General features: G+C 35.0%; 1 protein-coding gene and 1 pseudogene across 2 annotated transcripts in view; both read left to right on the top strand.

Annotated features, from left to right (window-relative positions):
• LOC145693195 (neuroligin-4, X-linked-like) overlaps window positions 1-14,239 on the top strand; it is a 625,290-nt gene that overhangs the window by 76,967 nt on the left and 534,084 nt on the right. The window lies entirely within an intron of this gene.
• LOC145692288 (protein GVQW3 pseudogene) lies at window positions 9,315-9,896 on the top strand (annotated as a pseudogene).

The following is a 14,239-nucleotide window of genomic DNA, read 5'->3' as shown; positions in this document are numbered from 1 at the left end:
ACTTGTTATAATCTGTAAATTTCTGTTTTCAATTTCCTACTTGTTATTTCTAATACCTATGTACCTATGTTTGTAGTTTTATAAGAATGCAAAAGACACCTTCGACCTATTGCTGTTTTACTTGAACTACATATTACTGATATTTGTGAATTGCACACGAATATAAAGCATGAAGATTGACTTAGACTGTCGCTTGTAACATGTTAACATAACGGTCAACAATACAATTCACAGTGAATATGCCAACGGTAATCAATTCGAGCAAATGGAAAGAAGTCACATCAACGTGCCCACAAGGATATTGGAATTGAATATATACTCTACTATTGTTGTAGAAGCCAGTCACGCATCAAGTCTGTTTATTCGTCTCTTCATTTACGAACCTGAGCTCACTATCAAGTTACTATATTGCAATTGTAGTTGTTTGGACAGTTTTTCAATGTGGAGAGTTGACTGGAGAGTATGAATTATAAACATTGCCTCCTCCGCCAGTTGACGTGGAACTAGTACCGTACTTGCTGTTTTTCTAATGCTCTGCTTAGAGTCCGGGGATTAACTTACTTATACCTCGAGTCTGGAGACGGAACAGCTCAACTCACCAATAATATTTGTGAATGTGTAGTAGAAATTCTCGTAACGTTTGAACATTTTGGAGTTCTGAATGAAATTCTTATGACACATATATTGGCCATCTCATTTTTCATCGGATCTCAAACTCATATTGATTCGACTGAACTTGAGTTTAAATTGTATTGGGAGTATCACTATTTATCTGAGCGTCTTTGAAAACTCTAAATTTGACACTAATATCGATAATGTTTAGATTGTATTACATATCACTCCCTTCCCAATCATCTAGGGGTGCTAGGAGTATCACCCCAATGTATTTGTTTCCGAATTGTAAGTCACGCGTTTACGAAGTTTAGAAATTGCTTCAGGTGTTCAGTTATGCTGGTGCATAAACAACACACACACACTTATATATGATATATACATTATATATATATATATATATATATATATATATATATATATATATATATATATATATATATATATATATATATATATATATATATATATATATATATATATATATATATATATATATTTGCAATTTATTAACCACACCATAAACTCTATTCTGTAGCGGCCTTTTAGACCTGGATTTCTAATCTGCTTCTGTGTATTAAATTTCAGCTTAATTGAGTGAGTACTATTTTGCGTCAGCGAAATGCAATTATTACATTCATTATTCCCTGGGACGTTTCTCCTTACAGTCGAACAATTAAAACTTTGAAGTTTGTCAATCACATCCTAACCATCAATAAAAAAATATTGTATCATTTAAATATGTTTATGTTGGAACATCTTCAATAAATAAAATTTATCTTGTTTTTATATATATTAAAACTATTTTATATTGAAAGATGACTTGTTAATAATTAAACGGTCTTATAAAATGTGATAAATCATCTATATATTTTCGGTTTGAAGAATGTAAGTTAATAATCTGGTAATTTTAAATCGGCAAGTTGTCTGAAGAGTGTAACATCCGAATGATTTTTTTAATATGTACATTTACTACTATTAAAGACAAAAAACTTACAGTTTAAAGAAAATTAAGAAGTTCTTATAAAAGTTTTCAACTAATACAAAACCATAAGTATGAAGCAAAATGGTCGAGTAAAGAAATTATAATACCCAGTCATTTGGAGGCAGACAAACAATAACGCAGGTAGGGGCATCTATTATCGTATATGTTTATTTTTATAACCAGCGTGACCAATAGAAAGATGATCTGAGGCGCTTGCTGTTTTCTCACAGTACGAATTTAAGAATAATTTACTTTGGAAGATAGAAACAAGTATTTTAGGTTGAAAGATTGCGATCTTAGCCACGAATTTTAGGTATGATCTTAAAAATGCATCAAAAGATTCCGATCTTGGCCAATAATTAGTTTTTGGATCAGGAGCCTCAAAATTTTCCACGGGCCCTAAATCGAGTTTTTGTACTTTATACGGAAAAGCACATCATACTGAGTTAAGTGGCAGTTTGGTTTGGCTATATTAAATGTAGTTCTTTAGATATAAGGCCTGCAAGAAAATTTTTGACTGAAATATATTGGATCTCTTGATGTATTTTTAGATCAGGGGGCCACAACATTTCCGAAAGGCCCCTAAATTGAGTTTTCGTAATTTTAAAGAAATAAGCACATCATACTAACTTCAGTGACAGTTTGAGTTTGGCTGCACTATATGTAGTTCTCCGGCCTAAAAGAAAATTTTGGCCTGAAATACAATGGATTTTTTGATCCAAAAATATTAATCATGATATGTTGAAGTATTGTACATGTTAGAGATTTTTCTTTGAAGATCCTCAATAAATTATTATTGTTTTTAATAATAAGAAATAAAAAATATTTTTGTTTGAATACCTATCACAAATATATATTTTTATACCTAATAATATGCATACAAAATATACTGATTCATGTTACAAATAATACTAATGTTTTGCATATAAAGGTGTTTTCATTTTAAATACCTTAGTAATACTCATTTTTCTTATATTTATTTGCAATATCATTTCTTTATTTGAAAAACCTGGTTGTAAATTTTTAATATTTAACCAAACAATGCTCTTATGCCACTTCACCCTACAAAACCACAAACTACTTCTGCTCTACTAAAATAGCGTTATTTTGCGTTATTTAGTAAGAAGAGAGCGAGAGCGAGAGCGAGAGCGAGAGCGAGAGCGAGAGAGAGAGAGAGAGAGAGAGAGTAGCAACCATGATTTTATGTAGCGTATATTCTCCCAAGAAACTGATCTAAACGCATATTATGGGAACATCTAAAACAGCTTCCGACAGAATCATGACAGCTTAGCTTGATTATTATTGTGTATGAGTTAATTATGGCAGCTGATTAAACTAATACTGCGGTAACTGAATAGATTATCACAGCACACCTCATCTTCCAAATATTACCACTTTCTCTCTCTCTCTGTCTACCCAGTAACACCATTCTAGTTCCCAAGGCTCTATATGATATTGCATCAAATTCTCATGCTCATAAAAGACACACACACACACACAAATACATATATACTGTATATTTGGCACACACAAAAAAACATAGTTTACTCCAACGCTCTACATTGTGTATGTATTTAAGTGCTTATATATAGAATTGACACGTACTGAAATCATTTATCAAAGTTAATTACTTTTGCGCTATTGAATTCTGGAGTGATAGTACCGCCCGAAGCATTATTATACGAAATCTCATTCTCTCTCTCCTCTTTTCACGTACCGTAAACTTCTTTCTCGTCTTTCGCCCCCACCTCGTCGGAGGTTATCGAACCAAAGACGAACTACTTTCGCGCCAGAGGCAAAATCTGCATTGCATTACCCCTACTACCCTCCAATGCTATCCTTCCTTTTTTTCTTCCTTTCTTTCTAGCTCTGCATCTCTCTCTCTCTCTCTCTCTCTCAGCTAATCTCTCATAGTCTACATTGTTTTCAAACATCCATTGGAAATGAGAGGATGGGGGGAAAGTTTGTGTAATAAATTAACTAAACCCTGTATTCAGAAAACCCAGTAGGGCACCAAGAAAAAAATATCCTTTAGCTTAAACCTGAGCTTGCTTGCTGGTTTCTGCTCCTGCTTCGCTGAATCACTCAACGAAAATTCCACCTACGAAGGATAGGAGTTAGAAGTTTTCACATCCGATGTTCGATGTTTGCGTCAACTAATGAAATATTCTTTTTCTTTTTTTAAGAAAAAAAAAATAACTACTTTTAAAATTTTGTTCAAACGTTTCAGAAATTAAAAGACAACAGAAAATAACGATGTTGCGCAATACCTAATATGATTTTCATCTCAGTGTGGTATCATGTGTATAGGCCTGTGTGTTTGTGTTCATATATATATATATATATGTGTGTGTGTATGTGTATGCGTAAATAGATAGATAGAGTTACGTTGAGTTGCAAGAACGTAGAGAATAATCGAAACATAGATACCCTGAATATTTGTAAGAATTTTACTTTTTATATAAGCGCAAATTCTAACACAGAATTTGCTTATATTATACGTATAATGGTGAATAAAAGCTATATTCATTCCCAATAACCACAAATAGACTCAACAAAATGTCTGTACTTCCCTTTTCTTTGCAACTGTAGTGATTGATCTTTGCTACAGCGCATACTGATGTAAGCATATCTCAAACAATAAATTGAATCAACTACAAATTTATCCATGTTTACAACTTGACATTCCATTCTTAGTCAAGATTAAAATGACAAAACAGACATTAATATAAGAAAACGTATAGTAATTAACCAATATAACTATTTAACTTCTAGTAATATCCAAACATTCAAAACTAAATCATATTCATGTATGCTATATTCGGGAATGGCTTTCAGAGTGAATAAGCCATTAGTCACACATTTCAAGGCAAAATAATTTACTATATAATTTAATGTAATTTCATCTGCATTTTTACTCTTTGTGAGGGGTGTTTTCCTATTATTTTAACTGAAATAATATAGAGGTATTACTATGAAAAATGTTCCGTAAGAGATAATAGTAAGCAAATACTCCTTCCCAACCCAGTATTTGGCTATATATATATATATATATACACGGTATATTCACTGTCAATATTCCACATGATACGATCGAGGAACCACATACAAATTACACCATAGTTATACTTCAACAGGATTAGCATCACAAATCAAAATGTAAATTGAAAGTATGTTTACCTTAGTTTGAAAATTTCAATAGATTGACCACTAAGAAGGCATTTTGATTGTTGTATCTATAGAAGAAATGCTGCTAGTACTTTTGAATGTCATCGCACAAAACAACGGGTGTAGCTGTGCTTACGAATTCGTCGTGTCTGGATCACAGTCTTTTATCTACAATGCAAGGACGACACCAGTGAGAGCCTATTCTGCAATCAAGTGGCATCGAGAGTGATCATGTGGTAAGGGTACCCGAGGCCAAGTGTTTCCTCTACAGGATTGCCTCTTGTGACTATGTATGTTGATCGTTATGCATCAATGGTACACTGACGGTGTATGCGATGGAAGACAGAGGGTTCTCAGTGCAAACGTGCTCCACTGTGTTTTTGGAACGTCAGAATATAAAAATTGTTATGTCCACCTCAACTGGAAAGACGACAATTGTCAGTGAAATAAGAGTTAACTTGACCTATTATATGACCATTGACATCTGCACATCATGTCTGAAAAGAGTACCATGAAGAAAAATGGGTAAATATATTATTTCGTCATGATGTTGTCTTCAGATCTTGTGCATAATTCTTCTCTTGTCATAGATAGTAATTTGTGAGTTCGACTTGTCTTGATGTCAAGTATTCTATCTCCTTGATATGAATCGGTTCTCAGTAACAAGTTGCATATGCAAAGAAGTTAATTTTGCCTGTTGCAACAGAAGCAGAAGCCTCCAAAATAGGTACGTAAGGTTTTATTTAAGAAACAATATCCATGTTACAAGTTTCAGTAAGTCAAAAATAAGGTATAGCGTTAATATGTGTTGATGAAAAGAGGCAAAGAATTGATATTATGATAGAATATAACCCTCTGTATGAATGTATGTGTAATTGAGTAAGTGACAACTCGTGCCAGCTTTTGTTAACCTTTTTACGATTTCCACTTTTTGAGGTAAATTTTAGACTTCCACTCAAACAGCTACTGCTTATCGTTGGATCATGGTTCATACCTCATTTTCTTTTAAAGGATAGACCACACATTCCAATGACACCACTTTCTTTTCCGTATTATACACCAGGAACAAGAAAATTTTAAAAAACACGAGATTTTTCGAAAAAAAATCGAAATTTTTGTGCCCCTCTGAGCCGGGCCTGGGTTTACGTAGGGATCTGAATTTTTAAAAAAATGCGTTGTTATATACAAAATAGTTATGTAAAATTTCGTTCTTGAATCTTGAAAACTGAAGTCGAGAGAAATTTTTGAAAGTCTGAAAGTGACCTAATATATATACTTAAAAAATGCACTGCATCATTTGTATTTGACCTAGAGTCATGGTTCAAACGCCATTTTCTTCAGTATAATAAACTATTTTCAACGATATCAATTACATGTCCGTATCGTACACTTGAATCGGAAAATTAGGGAAAAACCCGGCAGTATTTTTGAAAATCCATCCAAAATATTTTGCTGCTCTGGCCTAGCCCTGGGTTAACGTATAGATCTGTTTTTTTTTTTTTTTCCAAAACTACGTTTTCATGTACATAATACGTGTGCAAAATTTTAATCTTGTATCTTGAAAACAGTGGGCGGAAAAAATTGTTGAAAATCTGAATTTAGGCTCCCTCTATACACACACACACACACACACACACACACACACACACACACATATATATATATATATATATATATATATATATATATATATATATATATATATATATATATATATAATATATATATATATATATATATATATTATAAACATTTACTGCGTTATTACCATTTGGCCTAGAGTCATGGCTCAAACATTATTTTCTTTAGTATAACAAGCCCTTTTCAACGATATCACTCACATGTACGTATCATCTACCTGAATCGGAAAAATCGGGAAAATCCGAAAATTTTTCTGAGAAAATCAATCCCTCGGAACACTTGCGCCCCTCGTGTCCGGACACGGTTTCACGTAGGGATCTCAGAGAAATTTGAGAAATATCCGAAAGTACATACAATATGTATGCAAAGTTCCAATCTGATATCTTTAAAACTAAAGGTGTGAAGAATTTTTGAAATTGAAGAAAAAATAAAAAGTCACGCTCTCCGCCCCCACTTGACGCCGCCAAGTTGACCATCCGGCTCTAAAACGCATCTGGGGTGTTCCTGGTCCATCCTTGACTTGACTAGTAAAAACCTTGGCTTAAATACCTGTTATAGAACCTAAATAAGCGGTCAAAAACGATACTACGCCATGACAACAAAAGTTACCAAAAATCCTAAAAAAGTTAATCAATGCATTTAGAGGATAAATCAACAGTGATTGTAGGGAGATTTCGATATGTAGTTACTTTATTATAAGGCAAGTCATCAGACAAACGGACTGCTGTCTGGTTCATTTTAGTGTATAAATCATAGATCTAGGTTACGTAACAAACACGCTTTCTCAGATTCTGAGTCATTCAGTCCAGTATAAGCCTAATGGTAAAGTACATTTTGTTTTTAGATGAGACCCTGATGTATTAAAGAAAACCTCTAATGCTGGAATAGAAATGTTGTCTCCCACTACACAGTACTCAAAAATGTCAATCCTTATTTATCTTTCTTCCAGAAGTTTGAAAAACAATTTCAACTTATCTTATAGGAACTTTGTTCGTAGGAACCTTGGCAAAATGTTGTGAAAGAAGACTATGAGAAAGTCAGTTTCACTTGGAAGAAATTAGCCTGTGTTGCATTGTTCGCATATGGATTCCGAAAATGATTGTGTTAAATTGTGATTTTCGATTATTGATTACTATGAGCAACAAATACTGAAAGCAATATGTTGGAAAACAATTGTAAAACAGGGTTCGTGTTTAACGAGCTTACATTCTTTCAGTGTTCCTCTTGTATTTCAATTCAGATTGTAATGAATCGCAGCACAGTTTGCAAATAAACCACACATAGATAGTAGCAACCTCAGATCTACTATCTTATTGCGTTTTATGTTTCTTGTACTCCGAAGATGTGAATGTTTTCATTGTTTATAGTGTCGACATCTCCCATAATAAGTGTCGATTTCTCCCGCAAGATTTCCAAAACCTATTAATTCACAGCCGTCCGTTTATGTGTTCTTGTACTTTGAAATACTATATTTTAGGAGAAGGTTTTGTGTGTCCTAGCAAGGGCGAGGATTACTGTCAAGCATTATTGCTTTTGCGGAATAAAATTATAGTAACTTTCAGTGTTTCTTAACGTGCCGAAATGTTCCTAAATGACCCTAACTACACTATTGAAACTTGATTTATTTATGATTGAAGATTAATCAGTTCATCGTTAAGGATCGTTACAATCTCTATAGATTTTTCAGACTATGTTGTGCGTAGTTTAAACTCTTAACACCTTTTTAAATGGCTAAGTTTTCTGCTCGAAACCTACAGTAGTATGATAAAGGTTGAATTCTTCAGTTTTAATAAAGTAGTAACAGAGACTCATGGCTAAATTTTTAAAGAACATTGAAGAAAATAGAAGGTGTAACTATTTTTCGCAAATATTGGGATCAATAAATCTCTGTATGAGAATAGGAATGATTTCGATATATGTGTTAGAATAGCAGTGGAATTTTTCAAGTATTTGGTACGTGAGTGAATAAAGAGCAAGATCGAAGACTATCTAATAGTTCTAGTAAAGTTGTATTTCAAGTATTAGTTCATCACGGTTCAGAGTTATAAGAGGTTTGAAGATATTCTGTTTGTTTATTGCTTTCTGATTCGTTTCAGTTATTCTACTAATTTCTGTGATAAAGATCTGTTTTTTTAATGTATGCATTCATTAGCATCCGTCGGTGAAACAGTGATTTGTTTGTAAAGGATTCTATTGTATAAGTTACTTTTACGGTCTTCAGTATGCCTAGTATCTTATCGCTGATGCTGTTACATGTGGAAAAGACATGTTATAGTAATGAGAGATAAAATTGCAAAATTCTTTAGAAGTAATTTCGTGTACAGAATGCAATATACATATTACATCCGTAATTCGAACAACCCAGAACTAGATCAACTTAGTAACGAAAGTGAAAAAAATAAATGAAATGTTTCAGCTTACTGTTCCACTATTATGACCGTTAAACTATTAGAGACGAATGATTAACGCATGTGAATGGTGATAGATTAATTGGTGGAATTAGAATGTGGGAGAAAACGTTAGTACAACTGAGAAATCTCACAGACACGATGGTGTTGATCGCTAACTTACTTGAGCGGGAATCGAACCAAAGATTCCACACACACACTGTTTGAGTATTTATAAACATTATTGCAACGATTGTTTGAGTATTTATAGTAAATAACCATCCCTCATAGAAGTAATACTACAAGGTGTGGCTATTAATATCCAGGACTGACGTCACAGTACAAAACCGATCACTCGCCCGAGAGAGGAGCTGCTGGTATCCGGAAGGCAGTACATCTGCACATGCTTCCCGAAGCGCGCGCCAGTTGGAAACAAGAGCTTGGCTGGGAAAGACACGTGGAAACATATCTGGTGTAGTGTTGTTGTCGAAGTGGTGAAGTGGTGTTGTGGAAGTGCAGAAATGGAGCAAATGGTGAACATAAAATTCTGCTTGAAACTGGGCAAAAGTGCGTCAGAAACCGATGCAACGTTGAAGCAAGTGTGTGGTGAGCAAGCATTATCCCGTTCCCACACATTTGAATGGTATGAACGTTTTCGGGACGGGCGCGAAAGGGTTGAAGATGACGCCCACACTGGAAGGCCAATTTCCGTACGTACGCCTGAAACAATTGAGAAAGTTCGCGAGCTTGTAACATCGGATCGGCGACTGACTATTCGAATACTGGCGAGTGAACTGAACATCGACAAAGAAATGGTTCGCCAAATTCTGACACAAGACCTAGGGAAACGCAAGGTGTGTTCCAGATTTGTTCCGCAGTGTTTATCAGACGAACAAAAGCAACTCAGAATGGACACGTGTGGTGAACTCATCGACAATGCTGACGCTGACCCTGCTTTCCTGGATTCGATAGTAACGGTGACAAATCTTGATGCTATCAATACGACCCTGAAACCAAGAGACAGAGTGCAGAATGGTGATCTCCCAGCTCCCCTAAACAGAAAAAGTTTCGGTTTCAAAAATCAAAGGTCAAAGTCATGTTAATCGCTTTCTTCGATAGTGAAGGACTTATTCATCATGAATTTGTTCCACCTGACACGACTGTTACAGGGCAGTATTACGCAGAAGTTCTTGCCTGACTCCGAAAAAGAATTCGCAGAGTACGTCCCCGCTTTCGGCAGAATGGAAGTAGGTTTCTGTTGCACCACAACGCCCACTCCACATTGCGTTGCCAATGAAGCGGTTTTTGGCCAAGCATGAGCTGCATCATCCTCCATACTCTCCTGACTTGACCCTCACAGACTTTTTTGTTCCCACAACTGAAAACTGTGATGAAAGGAACACGGTTTGTGGATGTTGAAGACATCAAGAAGCACGTGACGTCGACATTGAAGAGCCTTCCGAAACAGGACTTTAAAAGTTGTTTCCACGACTTATACAGTCGAGGACAGAAGTGTATTACGGCAGGTGGGGATTACTTCGAAACATATTAAAAGGGTACGTTTTTCACATCATCCGTTCTGGTGTTATTAGAGCAGTCCTGGAAATTAATAGCCACATTGTATATTTCCAATATATTTTGCCTCAAAATTGTTGGCAGTCTTGAATTATGTTAGAAGGACATGGTTCATTAAGTAGTAAATTTCGTGAATGAATGGTTAACGTCGTGGCATCATAGCCGAGAGGTTCGAAATCTATCCCCGAAAGCTGTGATTTTTTTAAAAAATTCTCATTCTCCAAATGTTGAGATCTTTGTCTCCCTGCGAAAGCATGTGATTCTAGAAAAAAAAGTTCTCCACCTTTAATCGACAATTGAGGTTGTGATACTGGCAGATTCGACTGAGAAACTGTAATTCTTATACTTCAGGAAAAAACACAATTTTCCCCAGAATATGAATGCTGTCCGACCATTTGTTTCTTCCATTCTATTGTTACATATATGAATGTATCCCCCTCTATCCCCATATGTTTATTTCTCTTTCTCCTCTCTCCTTCTCCTCTCTCTCTCTCTCTCTCTCTCAATGTCATCCGTCACAAACTCACATGGCCTGGGATCAAACCTCCGACTCTTGAAACCAGATGTTAGTGCTTTATCAATGGACAATCGTAACTCCCTATAGCTTTACTGTTAGTAGGCTTTGGATATTTATGCAGTTCAAACAAGAAACATAGACACAGAAGTCAGTAAAACAGGCACTTTTGTCCTAAAAAATTCGATCTTCAAGATGTTTCTCGCATTGGGCAACCAATCAGAGAGAAGGTACGTGACATTGTGTCAAAAGTTAAGCGAGACCGTCATGTAAACAGTCATGATATCGCCAATGACTTATGTGTCCATCACCAGCGGTCAATCATTCGGAGAAATCTGGCTGAAAACTGCTCTTACCCCTTGGTTGTATGCAGCCCACTGTACTTTGTAGAATTTCCGGGTACAGTTTATTTTAGGATATTTTTTCTCGGGCATTGCAGGAATTATCTAATTTTTTTAAACAAAAATATTCAATTAATTACACGTGTATTACTTTTCATTTTTTAATATATAAACCTTACTTGAAAATAGCATATTCGAATAATGTGAAAACCGCATCAAAATTTGACCACCAGTTCCTAGAGTTAACCGCGTATAACCACAGATACATACAAACATATTCACATACAGGTCAAACAGAGAACCTCTATTTTTGGAAGTCGGTTTAAGATAGTGTACAAACATGAGACATGTACCAATCGATAAACCTCATCGATTTTAATAACATTTTGGATGAGAGTAAATACTCATGAGTATTTTTTGAGAAAATCAAGCAAAAAACGAATTTACAAAATACAAGAACAACGCCACTTATTTCGGTATTGAAGCTCTTCATTATGATATAATAGTATGACAGTAACACTATATATTTAATAGTATATAGCAAAAAATTGTGTTTAACTCAGGAACTTTAATTTCTGTCAAACTAAAAGAGAATGCATATATGATAGGTGTATCAGTGGATATGTTACATGAAACTGAAGAAAATGTGTTTGAGGTTAAATTTCCATGAGTAGTTTTGGGTAAAATTAATTTTTACGTCTCTTTAATGATGTCTTTCGTTCCCAATATCAATTGGGAGTTTTACTCTGGCACAAAATATTGTTTATTTATTTATGTATTTATATATAAAAGATAGAGTATAATAATAGATTGTAGTATTGCTATTTATTTTCTTATAATGGTGACATTTATTTTCCTAATAATAACCCATATACTCGTAATAGCTATCTGCATACTACTTGTAAATTTGACGTGGGTCTCTTCCTGCGAGAAACTCAGCTAATTGTCAGATTTTGTTGCTTTGTTATTGTGTACAACAGTGTCCCCGAACTGTACATCATGATGCTTTGGTACTTCATCTGTCTTTGTAATGGCCGATTTGGCTAATTAGACACAAGAGTAAAACTTATAATATATATTGAGACCGTGCACTGAAGTTTTAATCCGTTCATATACCCGTATTTTTTTTATAAATTTGACAAATTAAAATATAGAACATTCTTCTGTATTCGCTTCCATCTTACAAAATCTGAACTTATTTATCTTGGATATACATTTGACTACTAATCTTATCAATTAATTTTTTTGTGTTCTTTCGCAATAATATTCTAATTTTATTTATTCACATCTAAAATAAAACTTTAAAATAATAATTGCATTATTATCTAAAATATACCAGAAAATCAAGTTACGGTATTTTCCCAGGTGTCGAAGTTGTTCAGGGCGGAGAAATCTCTGGGAGTTTGGAAACCCCTGGTTTACAGTGTCTTATACATTATCAGATTTCCGATGTACAGTATTGTTCAAAAAATCTTGACCACTCACCTTGATTTAACACGTGATATTTTCGTAAGTGTACGAGCGAAATTCTTAGAAATTGACTTTAAAGAAGGATTTCAATTACCAAAGAAAATCCATATTTATTTATTCCAACTGTAGGTAAATGTTCTGGGATTTTCAAAAGAAATTGAATGGCCAGTTTGTTTTAACAAGACTACATTATAAGTTGCAACCAGCATTTGTTTAACACCAGTATCATTCATAATTAAGCATTTACCTTATCAAATACGATGGTGTCACTTGTATAACCTAGGACAACAGCAGTTATAAATTTGTTGAACTAACACTTTTTATAATCTGACTCTTATAAACAATAACCTTTAACATGATAAGAAACCCAACACAGATTGCGTCTTGGCTACAACACCGACAAATATCAAGGGAACAGGTGGGTGTCGAATTAAATTGGCATGCTGCATAGGAGAAGCACCTGACATGCGCATGCTGGTGTTCACGCTGTACTGCACTGTATACTTGTTCAACGTTCCCCACGTGCGCAGCGACGATATCCTCACACAACTCTCAACGTTCACGAACAAATTTGTTCCCTCCTGGCTTTCAGGTCTTGAAGGCCTAGAATCCAGGTGGCAATTCGTGATTCTCTGAGGATAAGTGACACAAAGCAATTTTATTTTCTATCTTCCCATTACAGAGCTAGCGTTATGAATGATAAAAAATGAAATGAAATCTTTGAGTTTTACGTCCCACGCTTATGCCGGTTAGGCTAAAGGAGACGGTGATGGTGAGTAATGAATGAAATGGTGGAATGAAGAAAGTGGGAGGAAACGGGAGAACCCCGAGAAAACCCACGCACGCGGTGTTTGTCCACCACAAAGTTCATTTGGCGGGGGCTGGGATCGAACCCGGGACCCCAAACACCAGAGGTGAACGCTCTACCACTGAGCCACCGCGGCCCCATATGAATGATAAAATCGTACACTCTATAAATGTTCTAGTAAAAACTATTTGTTAGGTAAACCCGATGCCTGACCGGGACTTGAGTGAAGAAAAACGTAACCAGCTTTTAAGAAGTATGTACTTTCAAGTGCGTATCATTCATTAACTGAAGCAGGGTCGTCTTAACAACATTATGGGACCTGTTCTAAACCAGTGTGATAGAGGCCCTGTACGCCATCCACTCATAGGAAGTCATTTTACATACATAGATTGTTATGGAGTGTTTATGCTGGTGGGGCCCCAGGTAAGTTTCCATCGGGACCATGAATTAAAACTTTAGTGAAACAAACTCCTACATTTCCGGCAGTTTTTCTCCCAATTAAGTGAGAGACACATAATAGTGTTGTGCATGTTGGTATTATTCGTACCTATAGAGATCTAAAACAATACAGTTTACTACGAATGCACAACATGTAAACTTAGTACGAATATTGCACATAGTATAAAATAATTTTACTCTTTTGCTGGACTACTTCCACATGGTCCTCATTGACCATATATGCTTATTGTAGTACGAACTCTCTCTCTCTCTCTCTATATATATATATATATATATATA

The sequence above is a fragment of the Thermobia domestica genome, chromosome 8 (assembly GCF_964235325.1).
Source record: "Thermobia domestica chromosome 8, izTheDome1.hap1.1, whole genome shotgun sequence".
NCBI classification, from domain to species: Eukaryota; Metazoa; Arthropoda; class Insecta; order Zygentoma; family Lepismatidae; genus Thermobia; species Thermobia domestica.
This window is presented reverse-complemented; position numbering and strand designations above follow the sequence as displayed.